Genomic DNA, 27,231 nt, shown 5'->3' on the forward strand with positions numbered 1-27,231 from the left:
CTAGTGGATATTTCATTAATTTATTTTTCAGTCTTCAGTAGATGGTTTACTTATTCATGGAATTTAAGCAGATACATTTTAAATGACATTACCCATTTGGTAATGAATGCACCTGGTTGAGACTTACTATTGTGCTACATTGAAACAAATTATAGCATTTCTTATGAAGTTGAAAGCTAAAAAGTATCACTGGAACAGCAAACATTTATAAATTGACTGACGCTTTGAATCAGTAATGGAGAAGATTTTTCATGAAGAACCAAGAAACTCAGATGTAGAAGAGTACAACAACCAACATAGAAAGTCCTTTCCTTACTCATATGACACCACAGGAGTCAAGCTAGGAGTAAAACAAAAAAAACTGCACCATGTTTAAGATAGTAGGGTTTAATTACCTGTGATATCATTTCACAACGGAAAATCCTATCACACAAAACAGTTAAAATATAGGAAAAACGTTAAATCTGCAGAAACAAGAAGTTACACAGCATGGCTTTTCAATTTAACTTTAAATCAGAAGATCTGCAAATCAGGAAAGTATCAAGGGAATATTTATCCAAGAAGCACAGTCTCACACACACACACAATTACCTACAAAAGGTCAACCCACTAAAAAAACCAAACAAAAAAACCCAAACAAAAAAAAAACCCCACACAAAAAAAAAAAACTAACCAAACAGAATGACACAGCCAGGAACTCAGAAACCATTCACAAAGCTGTGGTAGAGAATCTCACAAGTCACTTTGTCCCTCGGCTGAAACTGACCTCAGTTTCATCTGATACAAGACAGAAGACTGAACAGAAAATAAATATAATTGTAATTTAAAATGAGTTATATTCAATCACAATGTATTTGGGCTTACTGATGGTGCTTTAATGACCACTGATTTATTCTCTTGCTAATCTGACACTTCTATTCCAAAAATAATATAGAACATGGTGAATAAGGGAAGAGGAAAAATAAACACGAACAGATTACACCATGAATGAGCACTGTTGAACCAAAAGTCTTCCTGAATGCCTAAAACCAGAATAAGAGAACTTGAGATCTAGTTGTATAAATGCACTAAGTAAGGACAAAGTAAGTAGATGAGCAAAATGCCTAAATATTACTAACCTCCCCACTAACATCTTTAATTCAATTTACTGTAAGTATAAGTAAGAATTGAGTTGGCTAGGTAAAATCACCATAATGCCATAAGTAATATTTTTCCTACATCAGAGCATACCTTCCAAACAAGAACAGAAATGCAGAAAAATCTTTTCTCAATACATTTTTTTTTTTTTTTTTAAAGAGGGAAGCTCATCTATTCAAGGTATTTCCCGCCTTCCCCAAGCAAAAAGGTAGGAAAGGTTGAAGGAAGAAAGATAGGGTGGGGAAGAAATAAGTGAACTGAAACTCTAAAAGTTATGGCTATTTAACATAATAAATAGTTCTATGGAGAGTCATGAGAAAATAACAATACTGACATTATTTACTTTTCCTTGTTACCAAGCGTAAACACAAACACTTGATTATAAAGTCCTACATGAAAGAAATCCTTAAAATAATAAAAAAAAAACCCACACAAATGTTTCAGGTTCAGATTAACAAGCTATCCAACGACACGATCATGCCTTAATCAGTATTATTTAGTGCTGGATTACCTGAAACTACCACAATACTGTCACAATTCTATTAAATGTAAAACTGAACAGTATGTGCACTATCACTTAGCAATATGAATTTGTGCTCTACACTTCAGACATTCCCGTCCTGTTCTCCTGCCTACACACACACACACACACACTTTTGTTTTCAAGATGGGATAATGCTGCTGGCAACAACCTCCTTGCTCCTTCAGTGGAAAAAGAGGGCCTGGAGGCAGGACTAGAAATGTGGATGATTTCCTACTCTCCCCAACACAGTGGAACAACTGTCTTTTTTCTGAAAGATGCTCACACACAGCTGCTTTGTTGCCCTGTACTGCATGCTCCACCATGGGCAAAGTCTCCCAAGAACATCCCTCCTTCCCACACCTCACACTCCAGAAGATCAGAACAGCTACATTACACAGAGATTCCGACCCCTACAGCCTCCTGAAATCACTGGTCACTTGTCCAAAAACTTTAGCAGTGTTGCAACAATTGGCCTTTTTACATTATTGAAAAAGCCAGTACCATAAAAGCACAAGATAAAACTAGGTGTTATTAAGTGGTGGTAAAACCAGAAACGGAAAAATTAGAGATAGTATAGTAGCTTTTACGATAATACAGTTCCTAAAACAGCATACTAAAGGAGTTATACAATAGTCCGAAATAGAAGAGTCAGCTTTTAAAAGCAATGACATTGCTGATACACCAAAGAAAACTTAACTTTCCACTTTTCCTCTTCAGTTCTCAAAAAGGGTTTACATTCAACAGGTAGGGGGCGGGAGGGGAGTCATGACACCTCTACAAGAAAATCAAAAAGTGTAAGGCTGGAAGCAAGTTTCTTGATGTGAAAATAAGAACAAAGAACAAAAATAAGAAAAGAAAAAAGAACTTACCTCAGATGCAAGCAAATTTCTTAACTGATTCCTTTCCATTCAGATTTCCAAAATCCAGAGTTTTTAATCAATGCAATTCTGATTTGAAATTCCATTTCACTATTTATCAACAATAAAAATGGCGATGATTGCTAATCTCAGGAGGATCATTAAATTTAAGTGAACACTCTCAACACCAAGAACCCTTAAATTTACATACATTCTGATCACATATCTACCAAAGGCACAATATTTTTCTAATTTTGTTATAGCAAATTGAATGTATGTCTAATTAACTTATTTTTTTTTAAAAAAAAGCTACAGATGTTAACTGTATTCCTTACAGAGAGAACCAGTAATCCTATAACATTAAAAAAATTAAGGCTATCTCCCTTTGACATTGGGAAAGTTTCATCTCAGAAACTGGGTACACACAAATAGAGACCAGATCTATTTCAGATCTGGAGAAGAATCTGTAGACCCAAAAATGTGTTGGCTTTTATTAAACTGAGTAAGATTAGTAAAGGATCATTTCTACAACTTGTCTTGCCTACAGCAACACTAACAAAAAAATTCTAAGACTTAACACTCCCTAAACAGATAGCTTTGGTCATCAACAACTAAAATTACAATAATATTTATACCTGGGCAAATAGAGAACTTTAAAGTCAAAGTTCTATTTCCCTGAATGCCACAACCCTGCTTGCTACTTTAGGAAGCAATGGAAAGACTACGCTCATCAGCAAGGGATATCCTCCACAAACACCAATATGTCCGTCTAAGAACCACTGAACTTTCTGCTTGATGTTGGTGACAAAACTAGTTCATTATTCTTCACAAAAATTTGATCTGTCCTCTTCCATTTGTCCGCTTCTGACTAACCGAGTGGACTTCTATGATGGAGTGACTATATCAGTGGACAAGGGAAGGGCTACAGATGTCGTCTATCTGGACCTCTGTAAGGCCTTTGACACGGTCCCCCACAACAGCCTTCTCTCTAAACTGGAGGGGTATGGATTTGATGGGTGGACTGTCCGGTGGGTGAGAATTGGTTAGATGGTCGCATCCAGAGGGTAGTGGTCAACGGCTCAATGTCCAGATGGAGATCGGTGACAAGTGGTGTCCCGCAGGGGTCCGTATTGGGACTGGTACTGTTTAATGTCTTCATCAATGACATAGTGGGATTGAGTGCACCCTCAGCAAGTTTGCAGACGACACCAAGCTGAGTGGTGCGGTCGACATGCCTGAGGGACAGGATGCCATCCAGAGGGACCTGGACAAGCTTGAGAAGTGGGTCCATGTGAACCTCATGAGGTTTAACAAGGCCAAGGGCAAGGTCCTGCACCTGGGCTGGGGCAACCCCCAGTATCAATAGAGGCTGGGGGATGAAGGGATTGAGAGCAGCCCTGCAGAGAAGGACTTGGGGGTACTGGTGGATGAAAAGCTGGACATGAGCCAGCAACATGTGCTCAAAGCCCAGAAAGCCAATCATATCCTGGGCTGCATCAGAAGCAGCGTGGCCAGAAGGTCGAGGGAGGGGATTCTGCCCCTCTACTCTGCTCTGGGGAGACCCCACATGGAGTACTGTGTCCAGCTCTGGAGCCCTCAGCATAAGAAAGACACGGACCTGTTGGAGCGGGTCCAGAGGAGGGTCACTAAAATGATCAGGGGGATGGAACACCTCTCCTATGAAGAAAGGCTGAGAGAGTTGGGGTTGTTCAGCCTGGAGAAGAGAAGGCTTTGGGAAGACCTTACTGCGACCTATCAGTACTTCAAGGGGGCTTATAAGAAAGATGGTGGCAGACTTTTTAGCAGGGCCTGTTGCGACAGGACAAGGGGGAATGGCTTTAAACTAAAGGGGGGTAGATTTAGACTAGATGTAAGGAAGAAATTTTTTACGCTGAGGGTGGTGAAACACTGGCACAGGTTTCCCAGAGAGGTGGTGGATGCCCCATCCCTGGAAACATTCAAGGTCAGGTTGGACGGGGCTCTGAGCAACCTGATCTAGTCAAAGATGTCAAGATCAAAACCCCCCACGGCAGGGGGTTTGGACTAGATGACCTTTAGAGGTCCCTTCCAACCCAAACTATTCTACGATTCTATGATTTCAGATGTCCTCTTCCTGTCCAATCTACTATTACAGGCTAATTCAAAATGTCTGCAATTCCATTCTCCTTTCTGACCAAATATATGGTAACCAGGAATATACTGCAAAGCCCAGTAGGTACTTTGTTTTAGGTGTGATTGACTAGGGATACAGACAAGAGACATTATATAGGCCAAGGTATTAGCTTTTATTAACCAGTAAATTATTGGTGTATGTGAAGGGAAATAAAAACCCCTCCTGTGACCAGAAGCTTCCAGCAAAAAGCTATATTCATGGACATCTTATATATTTAATCAAAATATGTGCTGGTTTGATTCCTTTCACTAGGATGCCAGAATTTAAAATACTCACACATTGTTTTACAATCCTCCTCTTCAGGTATAACTAATTAAATTTAAAGGTGGCCAAATGGTACCTTGACATGCTGCAGACATTTAGAAGGTTTTCTTCATGTTTGCACTATGTTACACCCACTCTTAAGGAACCAAATTCTTTGAACACAAGGACAAACTTTAAGAAAAGGAAAATATTGTTTAGTCATACTATTGTTTTAATTATCTCACATTACACATCCTTCCAGCTAGCAAGGAAGGGTTTAAAAAGGGCTACATTTAGTTGTAAATGAACATATTGTAACAGTTACGCAGCCAATAAGTCCCCCTTAAAATTACTAAAAGTTGCAAAAATCTTAAAGAGATTTTTTTTAATGTCAAATAGAAAGCCACGACATTTATTAATTTATTGAAATTAAGTAAAGGAATAGAACAAGAACTACAGACTAATAAAGCACCATTAGGCAGCAGGCCTTGTTTTGTCTCTCTTATACATATACTGAAAGAAACACAGTCCAGCGGCAAAAACCAGTAACCAGTGCTCTGATCTGACTCCCGCTAGACACACGCAAGGAAGGCAAAGTCCAAGTTACACAAACAGCTCTAACCTTTGTTTTCTAATCTGAATGTTTTACACTGAAGGACTTAGATTCTTTCAATTTAACTCAATAGATCTGTTTATGAGACACTGAAATGTTATGGGTTTTTTCACAGACTAAGTCAAGTTCCTTGTCTTTTGGTATTCCGCTTTTGCCCCAACACAAGCTGCCAATTCCCAATCACACTTCTTTTTTTACCTGCATAAGTTCAATCACTGCCTGTTTTTTAAACCTCTTATTTTTTGTTGTTTTCACCTTTACTACCTTTACCTTTCAGTCCTATGTATATTTTTGTCTTTGAGTTTTACACATAAATCATTTAGAATTTTTCTGTGAAACATTTTAATTATCCACCACAGAAGTACATATGAAAACCATATGTTATGAAATAAAAAATATTTAAGATTGTAACCATGCAACATGCTTGTTCACCATCAGTTTTTCTAACTACATCTTAAAATTATGCATCATGAAGATGAAAGAACCTGCAACATTACCAGTCCTAGCTTCTGTGACAGTATGCTCAAGGAAGGAAATGTTATTATCTTTAAGAATCCCTGTGAAAACAATTTAAGCGACAGTTCTCTGCTAAAACTGAAGGCAAAAGATGGCACGACATATTTGGAACTATAAAACATAGAATAACTTTAATAATAAACTTGGAAATTTGTAAGATGCAGTGAGTAGTATTGAACGATGTCCTTACCTATGAAGTACCTTTTGTAAAAGTATTATAAATAGCAGCTTAAGTCATTGTTTAATAGCTTAGAAAATATTAGAAATGTAAATCAGTTTTTCACTGATCATTTAAAATAACACTGCTAAGAGGACTGATTTTACTTCTCATCACACAAGGGAAACACATGGTGGCTGTTCTTTTAGGCAGGATTGTAGTAAGACCATCATTTGCTGAGCAACATATTATTTTCTGTGGCACCTACTGCTGGTTTTAAACTTCAGTCAAACAAATATCGATGAACTGAAATGCAGGTCTCCACCTCAAAAATCCCAAAAAATTCTAGGATACCATTTATTAAAATGAAAAACTAGCAACTTTAAACTATTTAACAGAATACTTAGCTACTTATCAAGATTATAAGATTCCTGCAGATCCCTTTACTACTTGCTTCTACTTACTAATAGTTTCTCTAATTCCCTGGATATTGGTGAGTTTAAAAAAATATATATGTAAAAAAAAAAAAAAACAACTGTATTCCATCAGACTTATAGATATTACCTATATAAACAAATAGATCTGGAAAACTTGAAAGGACAGTAGTAAGGCTGTTCAAAACATTTGTAACTGTAGGACATACTCTATGCTAATAGTGAACATTGGAAACCTTTTTTAAGTCAGTGGTCCAATGAAAGTGCTCTTAGCACCAAACATTCATCCAACAAATGACACATTCACTATTTTCATATAATGCAAAATCACAGAATGGTTGAGGTTGTCAGGGACCTCTGAAGGTCATCTGGTCCAACCCCCCTGCTTAAACAGGGCCACCTAGAGTCAGTTGCCCAGGATCATGTCCCGATGGCTTTTGAGTATCTCTGAGGATGGAGACTCTACAATCTCTCTGGACAACCTGTGCCAGTGCTCTGTCACCCTCAGAGTGAAAGTGTTTCCTGATGTACAGAGGGAACCTCCTGTATTTCAGTTTGTGCCCATTGCCTCTGGTCTTGTCACTGGGCACCAGTGAAAAGAGCCTGGCTCTGTCCTTTTTGCACCCTCGTTCAGGTATTTATATACATTGATGAGGTCCCCCCAAGTCTTCTCCAGGCTGAACAGTCCCAGCTCTCTCAGCCTTTCCTCAAAGGAGCTGTGCTCCAGTGCCTTAATCATCCTCATGGCCCTTCGTTGAACTCTCTCCAGTATGTCCATGTCTCTCTCGTACTGATGAGCCCAGCACTGAGCACAGGACTTCAGGTGTGGCCTCACAAGAGCTGAATAAAGGGGAAGGATGACTTCCCTCAACATGCCGGCAATTCTTTGTCTAATGCAGCCCAGGACACTATGCGCCATCTTTGCCCCTAGGGCACACTGCTGCCCACCAGGACTCCCAGGTCCTTTTCTGCCAGGAAAATGTCTTGCTTCTTCCTGTTAAAACTCAAAAGTACTACCAAAACCATCTTCAACTGACAATATCCCTCACTCCTTTACCTAGTAGTAGCTTACAAGCATTCTCAAAAAAAAGGAATTACTTGCGGCTGAGAGGACTGAAAAAGGACCCAAAAATGCTAAGTAGTAAATCCAACTTCAATAAAACAAAGGAGAATAAAGCTATAAGAAAGTCCTCATACTTTCTGTTATCATCAACACACTTTTTGGAGTGAATCTTCAGACCAGCCAAAACAGTAAGGGACACAGTAGCATTTCATTTCTCATGTTTTCACCGAGCCCATAGCACATACTGACAGGTATAGATATACCAGTGGCTTCCTTAGGATCTGCTTTGACATTAGTAGAATTTCAGTTTCAGCAGCCTCCTCCTCATGGTCTATTAAGGCCTTGTCAGCAAGGCAAGGCATTAGCTCTTCCTGACAACAGCTTCTCCAGAGATACTTCAACACCCGTGATACATTGAAACTACATTGTTACTAAGTTCCAAGTTGCCAACCCTACAGCAGACCTACATAGAACCGAACTGGAAAGCAAACTGTCATTCTTCTTAAATCACAGAACATCCTGAGATGGAAGAGACCCGCGAGGATCATAGAGTCCAACTCCTGACTCCACACAGCGCAACCTAAAAGTTAAACGATGTATCTAAAAGCACTGTCTGAACACTTCTTGAACTGGAAGCATCAGTAAGTTCCCAGACCTACGATATCATTGGTATTAGCAAGACTTAGTGGAATGAGTCCCATGACTGGAGCACTGGGATGGAGGGCTACAGGCTGTTCAGGAGGGATAGGCAGGGCAGGCGAGGTGGAGGAGTTGCATGGTATGTAAGGGACGGTTTGATTATACAGCCCTTACAGTTAGTGATGATGTGGTTGACAGCCTCCGGATGAGGATTAGGGGGATGGAAAACAAAGGAGAGATGCTGTAGTGGGTGTCTGCTACCGATACCCCAGCCAGGATGTAAGCACTGATGAGTTATTCTATAGGCAATTAGGAGAAATCCCTGGATCCATAGCCCTTGTCCTTATGGGAGATTTCAACTTCCCAGACATCAATTGGGAATATCATACTGCTGAGACAAGCAAGTCTGGGAAATTCTTTATGTTTGTAGGAGGTATCTTCTTGTCACAGGTACTCAGTGAGCCAACTAGGAAAGATGCCCTCCAGGACTTGCTATTTGTGAATAGAGATGGACTCGTGGGGGATGTGATGGTAGGTGGCTGTGTTGGCCACAGTGATCACAAAATGGTTGAGTTTAAATTTTTCAGTGTAATGAGAAAAAAGGACAGCAGAGTTGCTACCCTGGACTTCAGGAGAGCAAGCTTTAAGCTGTTCGAGGAGCTATTTAGCAGAGTACCCTGGGAATCTGCTTTTGAGAGCTTAGGAGTCTACGAGGGCTGGTCAGTCTTTAAGAACCACCTTTTAGAAGCACAGGAGCAGGCAATACCACTGTGTCATCAGTCAAGCAAGCAGGGCAGAAGACCGGCTTGGCTGAACAGGGAACTCCTCGTGGACCTCAAGAGAAAAAAGAAATTGTATGATCTCTGGAAGCGAGGTCAGGCTTCACAGGAAGATTACAGAGCCGTGGTTTGTATATGCAGGGAGAAGACACAAAAGGCCAAAGCTCAATTAGCGTTGAAACTGGTCAGCGTTGTGTCAGATTACAAGAAGGGCATTTTTAAGTATGTTAATAGCAAGAGGACGTTTAAAGAAAGCTCCAAAGTATTGGACTGATACTTGTTGAAGATGGTCATCTGACTAATAGTGATAAAGAAAAAGCAGAGGCATCCAATGTTTTTTTTTTGCCTCAGTCTTTAATAATACTGATAGACCTTGGGCTGCCCGGTCCCCTGAGTAGGAGGACTATGAGTATGGGAACAGTGACTTTCTATCTGTGGACACTGAAATTGTAAGGGACCAGCTGTATCAGCTGAATGTTCACAAGTCCATGGTGCCTAATGGGATTCATCCCAGAGTACTGAAGGAGCTAGCGGATGTTATAGCAGGACCCCTCTCAATCATCTGTCAAAGGTCTTGGGAGTCTGGGGAGATCCCTGCTGACTGGAAGCTAGCCAATGTTATTCCAATTTACAAGAAGGGCATGAGGGAAGACTCGGGGAACTGCAGACCTGTTAGTCTAACCTCAGTTCCTGGAAAAATTATGGAGAAGATTATACTGCGTACTATTGAAAGGCATTTAAAGAATAATGCAATCATCAGGCACAGCCAACACAGGTTCACAAGGGGAAAGTCCTGTCTAACTAATTTTATATGCTTCTATGATAAGGTCACCCACCTCGTGGATGAAGGTAAGGTGGTGGATGTAGTTTTTCTGGATTTTAGTAAGGCTTTTGATACTGTCTCTCACAGCATCCTTCTGGAGAAGATGTCCAAATGTGAGATGAGGAGGTTCATGGTGCACTGGGTGAAGAACTGGCTGAAGGGCAGGGCTCAAAGGGTTGTAGTCAATGGGGCTACATCTGGCAACCAGTCACCAGTGGTGTTCCTCAGGGCTCAATTCTAGGGCCAGTTCTGTTCAATATTTTTATCAATGATCTGGATGCTGGAGTTGAATGCACCATTAGCAAGTTTGCTGACTGGGAAGTGGAGAGGGAGGTGCTGATTTCTTCTCCCTGGTATCCAGTGACAGGACATGTGGGAATGGTTCAATGTTGCATCAGGGGAGGTTCAGACTTGACATTAGGAAGCATTTCTTTACCAAGAGGGTTGTCAAACATTGGAACAGGCTTCCTAGAGAGGTGGTCGATGCCCCAAGCCTGTCAGTGTTTAAGAGGCATTTGGACAATACCCTTAACAACATACTTTAACTTTTGGTCAGCTCTGAATTGGTCAGGCAGTTGGACTAGATGATCGTTGTAAGTCCCTTCCAACTGAAATGTTCTATTCTATTCTTGCACACTGACAGCTTGAGGCCATGACCACTTCCCTGGGGAGCTCGTTCCAGTGCTTGACCACCCTTTCAGTGAAGAACTTTTTCCTAATATCCAATCTAGACTTCCCCTGATGCAGTTTTAAGCCATTCCCTCACATCCTATCACTGGACACCAGAAGGAGATCAGCACCTCCTTCTCCATTCCCCTTCATGAGGAAGTTGTAGACAGCAATGAAGTCACCCCTCAGTCATCTCTTCTCTAAGCTGAACAAACCAAATATCCTTGGCTGCTCCTCGTAAGTCACACCCTCTAGTCCTTTCACCATCTTTGGTGAAAAGGACATCTTTTGGTCCTTTCACCATCTCCTTTGGACAAATTCTAATATTCTTCACACACGAGGCCTGATATAAACATTTCCATATTTATCTTTCTTAAGCCAACCTATATGCAGTTCCCATCCCCCCACCTCAGAAAACAAATATTTGTCCACTCATATTGGCATGGAGAGCAAGCTACATACAAAAATATTTCGTTTTCTGTATTTTTTCAAGCACGTTCACTGACCATTGCTTCAGATGCTGCAATATTAATCCATTCATTATCTACAACATATTGCCAGCCTGATATTAGGATCTAAGAAAAAATATAGTACAATTACAGAGGTTTACAAAAACCTATTTTTCAGAGTGTCATGCAGGAGGTCCAAACAAATGACAGTCTATGATCCCACTGCACACGTCTGCCTGTTCTGTTTTGCCTTATACTTAGACTAGCAAAGACCTTTTTAGCCTGGTTTCCCAAGCAAACATCACATGTATGACTCATACTATCCACCTGCCTCTTCCCACTCTTCCTTTCATCTCCATCCCTCTAAATGAATCTGTTCACCACCAGATTCAGTTAAAATAAACTAAGAAGTAATGTCCTCTGATACACTAAGTTCCCATGAGCTTCATGAAAATCAACGGCTAGGTAGAGGAAAAGAAACACAATTTCCTGCGCTTGCTGAGCAAAGGGCTGCAGCATGAACTCAAGCTATCCATGCTGCCTGGCTCAAAGGCTACACAATCACCACAGACACAGCTCTGAATCGGTCTGAGCTGGAGCTGTGCATAGTGGCTTTTTTACTACAAGTAAGAAAGGTCTAGAACAGCAGAGGAAGAAGAGAATTGTAATGATGTAAGAAAAATTTGTACGAAGCCTAGTTCCACTGCTCACAGAGCACTTATTGGCAAAATATTTAGGGTACACCTCACTTGTGAATCTTAATCACAATGATGCTTCTAGGTCCTACCACAATATCAAATAATGAAAAATATCACAATGCCTCCTCTGTGTATTACAGATAGGACCACATGCACAGTGAAACAAATAGAGTAAATGACTTCCAGGTTGCTTGAACAGAACAATGATAGTTAAAGGCCGACAGTCCCAACATGTATGTCAAGAAATCAGGGAAGAGTATTTTCTCCTTCATTTTGATATTCAGCTGAATAGCCTTCATATCTGCCCGAATACATAATACGCTAGCTACACAATAGTCTTCAGCCTCTTTGGGTTGCCTTCTGCTATGGATAATCCTAACGGTTGGTATAAATTATTGTTTATCAGACTTGCATCAAGAGCAATGTAAAGTAATATACTAAGATATAGCTCTAAAGTAAGGGCAGATTTTAGTAGACCTACACTGCAAACAGAAAACCTTACCATAGCTACATGTAGGCACTTCCATATTAAATTTAACTCTATAGGTAACATATTATAACAATATGGAAAATGGAGAAGTATGGGCTTCAGAACAGGCAGGTAGCCCGAGCACATACCAAGAGTGCCCAGGTATCTTATAAAATCCACTCACAAGAATTCGTGCCTGTCACCACCACCTTGTTAGTCACAATACCCATGACTAGCGTAAGCACATCTCTACCGCAGTCACAGCAAAACTGACAAACCAACAAATTCCAAAGGAACATAAAACAACATTAAAGATGTTAACCAAGAGTGCTGCTGTTTCTGTTATACCCTCCCCCTTGTTTTTGTGGGGATATGAAGAAACCATGATTAAGGAATACCAATAATGGGAAATATATTAATACTGCCCCACAAAATAGTCTACCAGTCTCCCCATTGTTCTGGTAAGTCAGTAGAAGACAACAATTCAAAGAAGAGGGGAAGAGAAACCTACTCAGTGTTACGGGCTCAAGTGGCAGAAAGGGTCTTTGAACATTTTTCAGCAGTAAGAGATTTGATGTGATCCACCTCTCCTCAGTAACTCTATCTCAAAAAATAGCTCAAAGAGGTTTAAGTAGAATTCACTGCATGTTCTCACTCTCTTTCCTCTGAATATTTGCTTTTTTAAATATGCTATGCAAGCCTCTTTCCAGCTGTCAATCTCAGCGATGTTAAAACACTAAAACATGTCTGTCCTAATTCCAATCACAAACTGCACTAATCTTACCTATTACTACCTAAGAGCACTCACCCAAACATTGTCATTTTTTCAAAAATAGGCCTTCAGTCCCTACAGTGCTAGAGAACTCAACCTGATCCTTAGTAAGGCTCCCAGGTGATAAATAATTCTCACTTCTTAAAACAAAGAGTTGTCTGCTTCTGCTAAATATTTTCCAATATGACTCTAATCTGAGTTAATCTGATTCCAAAATTTAACTACATACACAAAAATGACAAGTTGAGAACATGAAAATGAATAATACTTAAGTCCTACCAGAAGAGCCCAAAGCTTGACTTCTCAAGGGTCAATACTGAAGCACATCAATACACTGCATATTAAGTTTAACTCATAGCCCACTGATTCCTTTGTAGTGTTAAGAAAACTACTTAAATTTTGTAGTAAAAATGTGTTTGAAATATTAGTTATTTTCATTTTAAGTGAACAGACAGAGATCATGAGAAATGCAGATACTCTCACGAGGGTCAGTATCCTTTCTGGTGACAAGCTAAAGACTAAATTATATAACTTAAAATCATTAACAGCTAATTCTTGAGAACAACACTACCTTGAAACCAAGTGACTACAAAAACTGCACAGAAAAGGTCATCCAACTCCCCACTGAAAGAAGTCAATTTTCAAAACTACTCCCTTATTCATGTTGATTTTCGAGGAACTTTTGAAGGTAGATATTAGAGACAGAGGAAAGACAAGCAAGGGAAAAGCATCTCCAGCATCCTTTACCCACATAATATACACTTGCATAATATGGTCAACACACAGATCTTCCAGCCTGAAGAGTATTAAGAATCCTTAGTCATTCTGTAAGTCTTCTTCCATATAAATCAGTCATCCTTGCTGTCCTTCTTTGTACTTTCTCCAGTTCTACTATATACCTTTTGAGACAGGGTGGAAAGTGGAAAAGATGAAAAAATGCACGAAGCATTCATTCAAGATAGGAGTGTACTGTGATATAAACAGTGGCATGATGATGTTGTCTGTTTTATGCTTTATTCTATTCCTACATCTTCTACATCAACCTTTGAAACCATCAGCTTTTAAGCTGGGGGGGTGTCAATAATTTGACAATTTCATCTGGAAAAATGTTCTTACTTCCCCTCTGTTAATGGGAAGGGATTGAAACACAAAATTTTCAATTACGCAGGAAAATAAGCCCAAAGTGTATGTCTCTGCTAATACAGATTTATTTAATCTAATTTTAATTTCTTGTGGCCTTTAAAGCTTTGAATCTGAAGCAACCAGCATAATAGATTTACTCAAAATAGATAAGAACATAACCAACTCAGAAAGCAAGCTGTCCCTGGTAGTTAAAAAAAAAAATCCAAAAAAGGCTGTAGTGGGCAGTCTAGACTAACTTGCTCATCAGAAGTATTTAAAAATGCAGTTAGTTTATGCACTGAAGTACAATCTGTATAGTCTTTTTTATTAAATCTCCTATTACTTAGCAATGGATTTTCTCCTTGTCTGTATAACAATCTATTCCTTATTTTGAATCATACATTCTATGATCAGCCAATCCCAACTGAATCTTTTAAGAGTTACTTCTTGATAGACTACCCTACTCAACTTTTCAAAGTGTGCTCTAACAACTCCTTGTTTAGTTGTATGACAGAGGGTTAAAAACATAGGCTGAAATTTACTCATATTCTATTCAAGGTTCTGTTAGCCCCTGCTGGAAGCCCCTCTTCCTTCACTTCTTTTTATGCTAAAAATAAACAGTATTTTTCATTTTATTTGCACAGGAGCAGTACTATTCTAATAGTTTTCTCCTGAATCAGTTATTTTTTCCTGATCAAAAATGGAATACAAACAACAAAGAAACACAACAGTCCGTTTGTAAAAGAACTAAAGCTAGGTGGTCTCCACATAGTACCAGAACCATTTGCCATACAATAGTAACATTTAGCAGTTTTCAAATACACTTATGTAATTAATATAAAAATAGTATGCAAGCTAGTGTACGTTATATTCTTAATATATTCCAACATTTACTTTTTATTCCATTCCTAATGGGACATTTTAATAAAACAGTTCATAATTATGTCAGGCTTTTATTACCAAATACTTAATTTACACCCCGTTTTGCTGAATAGTTCTAGCTACTCCTTCCAATACGCATTAGGTCTCATATGTTAACGCATAAATGCACCTATCACCAAATATTAAACTAGCCCCTGTTATGTCCCTCTGAAGTTTCCACTTCCACTACTCAATAAATAATTTCACCACCTACAGATTTTGCCAGTTCATTAGTAGCAGTCTTTTTGCCATGTTACAAACTAAGACTAGTTTTCATCCCCATAGCTATTCCCTTAACAATGCAGTTTTACTCACCATCCCATGACAACATAGCTTTGTCAGCAACCTCTCACAAGACATTCGGCCAGGGATTTATTTTGTTTTATTTTGAAATAACACACAAATATCAGTCTTCCATTTTTCAATGGAATTTTCAATACTAATTGAATTTTTTCCTGTCCTTGTAACTTGCATCCAGAAGTCAAAATATACTTTTTTCTTTTAATCCCAAAATCTTTCCAACTACTACAGTAAGACAGTGATCGTTTTTTAAAAAGATAACACTGTAAGAAGGTAGCTGGAAGTAGAAATAAGAAGTGCCAAGAATGAGGAATAAAGGGAACTCAAATTTAAGAAAAAGCAGCTTCCACACTTCTAACTTGAAGGGAAGAGAAAAGGGAAGTTTGGCAATCCTGTTGCTCTTCGTCTTCTATTTAGCTTTCCTCTTATATTTTATTTTGCTTTTTTACTGTTATGTTTACACACAGATACTTTAATGTCACTGTGTATACTAGAAAATGCAAGAGAGCTAATTCCAATATACCAGTCAGTAAAAACAAGGTCAGTTTTTAAGACAAATGTATCTTCATCTGTTCAGCAGTTTTAGTTCATGCTTACAACCAACCAAAAAAAAAAAAAAAAAAAAAACTTACTGAATTTCTCAAGAACTAGCAGAGAAATGTGTGTCAAAAACTGGACATGTATTCTTTTTTCAGTTCTGATGCCCAAGTATATTGTGCAATTTTACAGATTATGAACTTTATCTTTCCTGTTTATTTTTCCCTACTCTAAAACTACAACTCCTTTGATTTGATTTATACTGAGCAATCACTGGCTAGCTTGAAATGCACATACAATCCAAAGTTCTCTCACATTTTTCACCCACCTATATGAGGAACAGATAAAAGGCTTCATTTGTTTCTTTTTTAAAGGACTCTTCTGCTAATCTTCTGCTCCATTTAAATGCTTATGGCAAAAAATCTTGGTTAGAAACTCCAGTAACTAAAAATGTGCGCAGAGTATACTCTCTATACTTTTCTCTGTACTCACAGAAACAGAGACAAGAGCTCTCTTCTGCCCACTTCAGGCTGCAAGGTGAAGATACTTGAATGTGTAAAACAGAATTATTTTGCTGTTTATTTTTAAAATGTGACATACACTTCTCGTTATTTTTTAAATTGTTTTCTTCCATCTCCACAATGATTTTCAGCAAGATAACTCTAAAATCCTAATAGAAAAAAAAAATAGATGGAGTAATTCTGTGCTGTCAGAACTACTTGAGGTGGTCAGTTACAAACATGTATTTGTATTCTCAATGCCATTTACACATAAGACATCAAGAGACTGTCCTACTGTGTTTTCAGTAACAGCTCTCTATATTTGAAAGAATTATTCTGAAGTTACTTGAGCCAATGAAAGATTCCTTGCATTAGACATCAGAGGCTGAATTTCACTACAAAAGAAAACACTATTGGCCACACTAGTTACATCACTCCAACTTAATATCCTTAACAGTGAGGATGTTAAGCCTTCAGGTTTTGAACTGGTTACATTTAAGTATGCTCAGACCTAGTCACTTAAAACAGAACATAAGCATCTCTAACGTATTCCAGCAATAAGAAAACACATTTTCACATAAGAAAAATGGTGATTAATAAAAAAAAGTTTCAAATGCCCAAGAATGTAATCTGCATTGTTAAACACACGCTTCACTCCAATTTTTATTAAAGTCAAAAGCCATTATAAAGTAACACAACCAGCTAAGTAAATTTCAGTTTATTCTTCAAAGTCAGTAGAATTTATAAGTTAAATCCAAATCCATATTCTCTTTAAATAGGATTTTGAAAGTGCTTTTTTGACAATACTGAATTATCAAACTGTACTTTAGATTACAAACTTACACAATCCTCAACACTGACTAAGGGGAGAGGGAATTAAAAAAAAAACATTTGTTTGCCACGTATCTGCTGTTACAGAACCACAACAGCATACAGTTATGCAAACCTGCAATGATTAACTGCTTCACGCTACATATCATGTGTAGTAGTTACTAAGACCTACACGTAACACAAGCATAAAGGTTTCCCTGACATACTTTCCCTGAAATGCTATTAAAAAAAAAAAAAAAAACCAGAACAAAACACCAAAAAAACCCCATAGCACTCTCCCAGGTAAATAATTCTGACATACTGTAACTATTCTGACAGCTGATTGCTTCCCTGGAACCTCTACTGTTCCTCTGTAAAGCAACACTACACTTGCAAAACCGAGCTAAACTTAAATATGCTTCTGGTTAAACTGTTAGATACTCAAACACAGCAAAAACATATCCCAAGAAGCAGTAATTAGAACTTTTCACTTACAGAAAGCAATTAAAAACAAAAACTCCCTCTTAAAAGGTCCTGTAGCAAATGTTAGCAAAAACCATGCCATGTCACTGTTCTACAGGAAAAGAAAGAGGGTGCACCAGTCATAAGATCTGTTCTTTTCTAAAAGCCTTTGGAATGCCTCTTCTGGACACTCCAACTCCTGCTGATGAGGAAAAGGAGATTTGTCTCTCCAGCCATATCATTTTCCTTCAAGAAAACAGAGGTGACATCTCCAATACTGCCGACGGTACTTACCTATGACTATTTTATGTCACTACAGGAGAATGTCAGCAGATTATGATAAATCTGAACTAACACCTACAGAGAAAGAAAGTAGCCTACTGATGCAACAAAACAAACTTTTAAAGAAGGACCTGGATGTAACCAACTCCTATTGTCTGTATTTGTACATAGGCCAAGGCAATATAGAAGAACGTCACTAGACATTGCTTAACTCAGAATTCAAAGGAAGAGTTTCATAAGGACAGCAAAAATGACAGGATTTTGGTTAATCTGACACTACCATAGAAACTGGGGAACTTTGCCCCAATTTACACACTTTCATACAGGAAGGCACACTGGAGTAGCTCTTCTGTTGACTTTGAGTTGTATACAATCAATGCAGAGCTAGAAAGCCTTTTTTTTTTTAATTGAGGTGAATGTTACACTGTGCAGAAGCAGGCAAGAGCAGTACTAACCTAGCTTAAAAATATGACATTTTTATCAGTAGCTTCACTCTTTCTCTTCAGTCTTTACAAAGAAAGTGTTTTTAACGAAGTTAAAAATAACTTCCAAGAATCACTAAAGCATAGTTTGAAGGAAGTACTTCTTTTTGGTTTTGTCTATCACTTCATCCATTCCCTCTCCAAGCCTCCTCACTTCATTATCTGCACTTCACCCAACTAAATTCTAGAGTGAACTTGGCTTTTTTGCGGGGATTTGGGTTGTGGTTTTTTTAAGCTAACAATGAGTGTTTGCTCTAAGTGCATAAATAGTAGCCACTTCCAATTAATAAACATGGCTTAGGTCATGATTTTTTTTATTATGGTACCTTTGTTTTCCAATCTAGTGTTTTAATAGCATAGAAATACTGAAGCATGAAGAAACTGAATGCAATACCAACTTCCTGTCATAGATCCTTACCCCCAACTCTTCTCTGTATCCAAAAGACGAGGAGAAATCTCTTTTCCCACACGCATTATTTTAAGAGAAAAAACAGGAAAGTGGGTAGAAATTCCAACTTACCAAAATTTCCAACTTCACATGGAAAGATAAGAAGGAAAATGAAAAGCAACAGAACTAGCATACATTCCTCCTTCTTCCAAGGGTTCCACAGACTCAAGGAAAGGGGTTGGCTCTGAACTCTGTCAGTATTCCCGTGATTTAAGAACCACTTGTAGACAGTTGATTATTTAAACTTTATTGCCAACCCTTTAACAAAAACACACAGGCTGACTTACAATGTTTTGTAAGTAACTGATGTTTAGCAACAAATGCAAATTATTTTTTCCAACAAAAATAATCCATATCCTTTTGGTAACAAGGTGTCCCATGCCGAGAAATTAAATTAGTCCCAGGTATGTAAAATTGCTTTCATGTTTTCAAGTATAATTATGTATTTAAGGGAATTATTCTACAGTATCATTGGAGAAAGGCTACTGATAATGCTTCTAGCTTGAGTAACTTATCATTTATAGGATCAGATCTTTAAAATATAGCTCAAAATACACATCAAAGAGGTGACAAAAGGATTCTAAACCCACAGTTTCACAAGCAACAAGAGCTGAAAGTATTTCTAATTGCCCTATTTGAAAGTATCTTTGCAAGAGTCCAGATAAACTGTGCTTGTACAACTGTAAAATTTTTCTCAAAAGGATGAAAAATCCTTCAGATTTTTTCTTTCTTTAATCTTTATTAGTATTAAAATCAATGAGAACTAATAATTCAGTTTATACCTTGACCAACATGGACTCATATAAGGCAGCATACAAAACTAAAAAAAAAAAAAAAAAAAAAAAAAAAACCACAAACCCAACACTAACCAAGTTAGTGAAGCATTATCACAGCCTACCAATAATCAGTTTGTTCCTATATCACAAAGGGATTAAACCAGAATATGAATTTTAAGGAGAGGCTCTTATTACTATGAAGGCCATAGTCTTTCATGTGTATGACTCTATATAAGCCAGCCACCTGCAGTCCGTGACAGTATCACCTAGTAAGCCAGTGTTATTAAACTTGCATAACCTAGGGTTTCTTTAATACAAAATATCCTGATGATTCTTTACATGAAACAGGTGCCATGTGAAAATACGACTGAAATATGAAAAGCTCCTTTTACAGTTTCACCCAAACATCGAAAAGCTCCCATTAAAAAGATTAGATAGTGTTAAGTCCTTTTCTCTCTTTGATGTACAGTTTAAACATTTATAGATCTGGAAGCAGAGCTAGATCATCCTAGTTCAACTGGGATGAGAATTGGTATTGTTCCAAAAATAAGACATCTACAAATAAAAACAAGTAAATAAACACTTCCACTGAGTTGTAACATTTTGCCACAACATAAACAAAGATAAATGACATAAATAAGTCTTCTGAGGTCTTGAATTCACACAGTCTGCTCAGCAAAACATACATTAAGAGGACCCAGAGAGACTGGCAGACGCGTATAACTTGAGCAGTAACCGCAATGACTTCCCACCCTGCTGTGCCCCCTCCCCTTGAGAGGAGGCACACTACACATATTGTGAGGGGTGACAACAGCTCATTGTAGAGGGGAAACGGCTCTTCACCTCCTCCCTCCCCAGTTTCACCAAAGGAAGGTGAACTGAAACGTAACAATATCCTCCTCCTCTGCTTTCATCCCGTAGATAACCAAGCAAGGGCCGGCCGTGGAACTGCCTCACTGACTCCCAGTCACTCATGCCTCTCGCAATCCACTCAGCGTTGACACAGGTCAGGACTCAGCCCTGTCACCCTCACTCGAAAGGCCGTAGACAGGAATAAACAAGGTTATTCGCCTGACACCGGACACCAGCGACACTCCCCCTCTCCTTCCCCCCCCGCCCCACACCTCCACAAGCTCACGAAAGTACCGACCCTCCCTCCCCTTGCCAGGTGTGGGCCAAGAGGCCCTCAGCCCTGTCCAGACATGAGCCAGGGTGGGAGACGACAGGGAAACACAGCAATCCTCCAGCCACCAAATGGGGTCACCGAAAGGGGAGAAGCAACAGCCGCCACCCCCCTCCAGTAGAGCCCGGGGGGGTGCGACGAGTTTAAGTGCCGGAAAGGAGAGACCGAGACCTTACTACAGCTCCCTTCGCCATTTTAGCCCCCACGCCCATTCCCCTCCTCCCCGCCCCTCAGTGACAGGGGCAGCTCGCACCCGTCCAGAGCCCACCCCCCTGCCCTCGCCGCCCCCGCTTCCCCACGGCCGAACGGCGGCGAAGAAGAGCGTGAAAAACGGCAGCCGTTTTTTCTCCTTAGGCCGGTCGGGCTCTGCCGGGCCAGACCGCAAAGCGAAACGGCTGCGGCACAGCCTGTTTTGTTTCCTTACCGTGGCTCGCAGCCTCACAGCTGCTGCCGCCGCCTCCTCCTTCCTCCCACCTTTTTCTTCTTCTCCTTTTTCTCCGCCTCGCCGCCGCGGCGGCTCCTCACCCCTCCGCGCCGCGCTCCGCCGCCGCGCAGAATGATGCCATCTCACAGCGGCATCAGCGGCTCCTGCACAACAACCCCCCTCCCGACGCGGTCGCCCCTGCTGCTGCTGCTGCTGCCGCTCCCGCTCCCGCTCCTGCCGCCGCCGCGCGCCCCCAACGGCCGAGCCAGCCTCGTGCGCGCGCCCCGGGCACGGGGAGCAGGAACTTGTGGAGCCGCCGCCCGGGCGGGAGGGCCCAGTCGGAACCAAGCAGTGCGCAGCGGCGGTGGGAGGGAAAAGGAGAGCCTGAACCGAGGCTCTTCAAAGGGGACAGGGCTTCTTCCTAGCGCCTGCCCCGGGCTGAACCAACTTGGGCGCTGCGGCGGGGAGAAGAGGCGAGCGGACTGAATCAACCTCTCCGAAGGCAGGGGAGGAGGGGCCGGGCTCCAGCGCCGGGGTGCCGTCCGCGGGGAGAGCGTGCTTGGGCAGGATAAGGAAGGCTTTTGTGAGTCACTGCCCCCCCCGCCCCGAGAAAGCTCCTCTACGGCGGCGGCGCCGAGAGCCAGCACACCCCGGTGGTCTGCAAGCGATAGGGACGGGGGGTGTCTTCTCCGCCCGCCTCCCTCCCGGGCTACGCAGGCAGGGCGGGCTCCTGCGCCCCGCCGGGAGGCTCCGCCGCGGCCGTGACAGTCGCCCTGTTTCGGAGGCAGCGGGATCCGTCCGGCTGGTCCCCTTCCTCTACCGTCTGACCTCTTCTCCCTCTCTGAATAACTTACACTTCCTCGTACTTAGGAGGACGGATGGAAGTGGGGGAGAGGCAGTTCCTCGCAGCCCGCGACGGCTGTGGAGCGGCTGACAGGGGCGCGCGGGGCCCGCGGTGGCAGCCTGGCTGCCTCACTGCGGTGCGAGTTACCTTCGACCCCAGCAACACCTTGAACACCATCCCCGGCACGGGCAAGGGGCCGGTTGTCGTTAGCCACCGTTGAAAAAGGCACAGGCATTCCCTACAGACTTACAAACCTAAAAGTATTTTTATGCACAAGCATGTGAGGCTTAAGTTGTGTCTTACATTGACTAATGAAGCTTTAGCTTCATACCGTACGACGCAATGCTGTGGAGGCAGCGGTAGCATGAGCTTTTGGGCATAAACAAGGCCTTTGAGTTGTTGTCTCAGAAAGTCCAGCGCCACTGTTAATTGAAAGGAGCAAAAGCATACAGTATGAGACCCTGAAGCAACTTCCAGCAAAGTCTGGTATTTTGTTGTTTTTAAAAAAAAAAAAAACCATGAGGGCCAACAATGTGATTTGGGCATGTAAATTCCTTCAGGAAACAAAAGGGGAGCTCTTAAAAGTACTACTTTCCAACTTACTCATTCTTCATAGAAAACCTATAGGAAAACCACAAAGTGTGGAAAAGAAAGAAACATTACATACCGTTCAACTTTAAAAAGCATCTTAGACTAGACTTTTGTAAAGGAAAACAATACTAGTCTTCTCTTAACTGGTAATACTAGCACAAGTATTACCATATTTCCATATTTCAGGCACCAGCCTGAAAACTGTGGTAGTTTGAGTATTTGCATGCAGCAGTTGTAACAGAACATGTGAACTGTACACTCGCAAAATCCATCATGGGCAGTAAGACTAGCTGTTTACAGTTAGCAACCTAATTAATCCATCTGATATGCAGAATTCAAGAAATACTGTTTTCTGCACATCAGCTAAAGCTTACATTTAAAGAAAACTACAGTCCCGCTTTTTTTCTGAGGCTGTCCAAAATTAGGTACTTACTTACTCCAAGGGACTACTTTTACAATCCTTTGGTAGCACTTCCAGAGCCTGCTAGTAAGCTCCATCTCTCTTTCCTGCTTGTTTGTTTGTTTTTCTGATGTAAAGCAATCTAATTGAAATCTAGAGAAAAAAAATACCTGTACCTTTAGGTAGGAACACTTCAATGGGAAAAAAATTATATTTAGGAACTTTCCACTGGATACAGCATTATAATCCCAGCAGCAAAGGGCAGGTGAAGGTGTAAATGGCAATATTTCTGTCTCTGCTCTTTGCATAAGCTATTAATTTCTTTACTCCTAGGCTTTGCTTGTTACTCATGTCAGTAATCTGATACTGATATTACATGAAAAGTATGAGCATTATTTCATAATAGATTATATGTCTAAAATTGCTAAGTGCTTTTTTCTTGCCTTACGAAGTATGAAAAGTGTGTAGTGACTTGAAACAATACTCTGTACACAAGTTACGGGCTTCTCTGGCTTGCCTCCTCCCCATTTCAAAACAAGCTTTGTCATACATTTGTCTCACCCTGGGGAACAGTGACATTCCAAGTACTATTCCCTCTTAAAAGACATTTCATACACTTATGAATGCAAAATGTCACAAGTTTGTTAATGTCACAAGTTTGGTTTTAAATGTCTTGTAAAACCTCAAGATGCTTGCATTTTTCCAACTACTTTTAGGGCAGTAGGTAATAAGTAAATATATAACAGAAGACATACATGGAAAACTTGCTGAAAACATTTAAGTTATACTTAAGAGTTATACTTGTTAAGTACCTGAAAAAGTACAAACACAAGTTTTCTTCATTGTGCAGATAACCACCTTTATTTTTTCTACTGTGCTGTGGCCAGTAAAGATTACAGATTCTATCATACAGTGCTGAAGGCTAGGAGGAATTAATGCAGGTTTGGTTGCCTCATTGCTTCAGAGCTTTGCTCTTTAAAGGGTTGAAATACACTGTTAACCTCAGGTAAGGTCTCATAAGCCACTGAACTTATAAAACATAAATCAACCAAAGTTGGAACTTTGCAAAAGAGTCTGCATGAAGATTTATTTTAAATAAATATAAAAGTAGATTCTGTATACAATATTCCTGAGATAGTCGTTTATGAGCCTATTGAAAATTTTTAACAGCATCTCCTTGGGTGTATTTCTGACATTTTTTTCCTTTTTTCCTTGCAAAGTAAGGAGAGTTTTGGAGAACTGAGATTTAGAATAGATAGCTATAAAATAGACTGCAGAATACACTGGGTTTATCCTTAGATATTAATGGGTCTTTTCTGGCATGGTTGAGCAATGTACATTTGATAAGCATGGATTTTAGGATAGGCTTTTACAAAATCTATGTTATAGAAGACTAAAGCGTCCACTGGCTGGAGTTGTATCTTTCCTTTTCAGTGAATGTTTTTGCTGTTGTTACTGCATGCAGAGGATTGGCAGTGAGCACTGCTAGCCTTTAATTGGAAGGTCTAGGTGAGTGGCAGTAGTTTTGCTTGAACTATACTTCTGGAGAACTCTTCTAGAACTTAACAGGAAGTGAACCAGTAAGACTGTAAATTAACGTCTCTAGTAGCACATAAAACTACTATACAATACCATCTATTTGCATTTCTGCTCTTTTTTAATTTCTCAAACATCTTATGAAAGCCTTATGTTAAACTATTATCCCCTCATGCTACAGAATAGTTTAAAAAATTCTATAGAAAAGTAAAAGTGTAATAATTCAACTTCCTTAACAGTAACACAGTAGTAAAAGATGAGGCTGAAACCAAATCTTTCTGCCTTTAATAGACTCAAATACAAGCTGATTTCACCTGAGCAAAGGCATGCAGAACTAGTCTGTGTATATGTGTAGTTTCCGTTGTTTGAAATGAGCAAAGTTTTATAATACAAGTCTTAAATGCAAGTGGTTAGATTGGTTGCTTATGCAGCCCTAATCTTGCAACTGTGAAAAATCAAAAAAGCAGTACCTAATGAGAGTAGAGGGATGATTTCTCTGATAATTGTTGTTATTTTTTACATGGAGATTTATTATTACAAAACTCATACAGAGTAAGAAAACCTTTGGGTAAGTTTCTTTGGACCATATTCAAAAAAGCATTTAGGCACCTGAAATGTGGTTTTGGTAGAACTTAAATTCTACCTTCAAGAGCACAAGCCACAAAACCCTGTAGATGTAGTCACCCACGTGACTGCCAGTGGATGTACTCAGTGTCCGTAAGCATGTGCAGTAGGCACCTGATGTCTTCATTGCAGCAAAAGAATTGCTGCTTGGCTTATGCCTGTTTTGTTTGGGGTCCAGACAGTGGGTAGTATATAATCCGAAATCCGTGGAGGAGTGGATCAGAGAGGCATGGTTAAGGGTATACCCAGTACGCAAAAGATCTGAAATCAAGACAAAGTACAGAAGTTGCAGTAAGGACAGAAGCAGAGGGAAATGTGGTAGCAGTGATCACCAGGCCTACAGTATCATAATGATTAGAGAACTTGGGACCTAGAAAACCTGTGTTGTGTGCCCTCCTAAGCTCAAACCAATCTCTCCTCAAGGCAGACTATGACCAATGAGTGCTGTCTGATTTGGGATCAGGATTCTCTCTCCTGTGCCAGCTCTGTGCAGCTTCACAAAGGCGCACTGAAGTAGTGCGAGAGAGTATTGCTGGACAACTCAGCAATTAGGGAACATAGCTAGAACAGCTGGAAAGTTTTAGTTTCTGGTCCTTCTTCCCAACAGTGTTCAGACATTTTAACCAATGGCTTTTCAATGCACAATATTGGCTCCTGTTCCAGGACAATAAACACTCCCTATAACAACTGAATGTCTGCACTGTTGGCATTCGGTCAGTTTCTCCTCATATTTCTCTCTCTGATTCCGTGATTATTATGTTCTGAAAGCAGACTGAGTATAGTTATGTATAGGTTTTATTTATATACATATATATGTTTGTGTCTGTAAAACTATACCTTAAATATATATTGTCATTACAAAATATCGTATTTATATGGTAAGTAAGGGGCAAGGGTTTATCCTTATGGTGTTATATGGGTTTTTTTATGTTATACTTAAAGTAGAATCCTGCTTTAGTCATTTTTTTACTGCGTATAATTTAAAATCTGTAGTTTTACATTGGTTAGGGAACTTGGGTACTGCACCGTCCAATTATTTACTGTCTCATATTTCCTCCCATCTCTCTGAGGTATGCATATGTTGCTTCTCATTTAAGGTATGAGATATGGATTCTACTACTATGTATACAATATTTGACACAATAAGGTTCTAGTCTGTAATAATGAGGGGTTTTGCATATGTAGCAGTGTAAATAATACATGACAGTAATCACCTTGGGCACACTTAATTTAACTTTATGCCTAGCAAGAATTTGGTGTCTGATTGCATTAAAATGATTAGTTTTTTTAAGCAGCATTGTGGAGAAATTAAAAAATGATAAATTGCAAAGACTTGACTCCAGTTAGTAGAAATCAGTAAAATTGCTTGCCTCTGGTTTTAGACAATATTAGTTTCTTTATCTAGAAATTTGGAATTAAAAGGAGAATCTTTTTCCTACGCCTTTGTCCTAGACCAAAAAGTGTTAATTCAAAAGTTGTAACTTTAAAGGGTGAGTGAATGATTGAGGGGGTAAAACCCATTGATTTTTATCTACAGCTCAATAAAGTGTATTTTCCTGTGTACAAGCATCTTCAAAATGGCTCTGTTTCGAGAATACAATTATTTCAATACCTTGACGTTGTCATCTTTACAGTTCTGTTATTCATCATTGAGGCACTGCTGAATCACCAAAGAATTTATTAGTTTTTCATGTAAGCCTAGAGGTTTGTGTGCTGAATCCTAAAAATCTATGAAAACAACTTGTCAAAGTGTTGTTTCTGGTGGGCTATCTCTTAGCAGCACGGGATGTATGACTTATTTTGTGGGGGAAAAAAAAATTACAAACCAGTAAATCTCATCTCCTGTTGTAATGAACACAAACATTTGCTTTAAGTCCGGTACTGCAAGGTCTTCTCTAAATTCAGAAAACTCAGATTTTATGTGAACATATTGGAATGTATTTGAAAGGCAGACAAAGCGTACAGTTATCTTTTT

The 27,231-nt window shown here is 39.8% G+C and overlaps 1 protein-coding gene across 3 annotated transcripts in view; it reads right to left on the reverse strand.

Annotated features, from left to right (window-relative positions):
• WWP1 (WW domain containing E3 ubiquitin protein ligase 1) overlaps positions 1-27,231 on the reverse strand; it is a 91,717-nt gene that overhangs the window by 47,028 nt on the left and 17,458 nt on the right. For 2 of the 3 annotated variants that reach the window (XM_076329461.1, XM_076329459.1), the window contains exon 1: positions 21,262-21,777. The exons of the other annotated variant lie outside the window; for it this stretch is intronic. The gene's annotated coding sequence lies outside the window, so the exon portion shown is untranslated. Of the gene's footprint in view, positions 1-21,261; positions 21,778-27,231 lie in introns of those variants that run through there. 3 annotated transcript variants of the gene reach the window in all.

The sequence above is a fragment of the Aptenodytes patagonicus genome, chromosome 2 (assembly GCF_965638725.1).
Source record: "Aptenodytes patagonicus chromosome 2, bAptPat1.pri.cur, whole genome shotgun sequence".
In the NCBI taxonomy this organism is placed as follows: domain Eukaryota; kingdom Metazoa; phylum Chordata; class Aves; order Sphenisciformes; family Spheniscidae; genus Aptenodytes; species Aptenodytes patagonicus.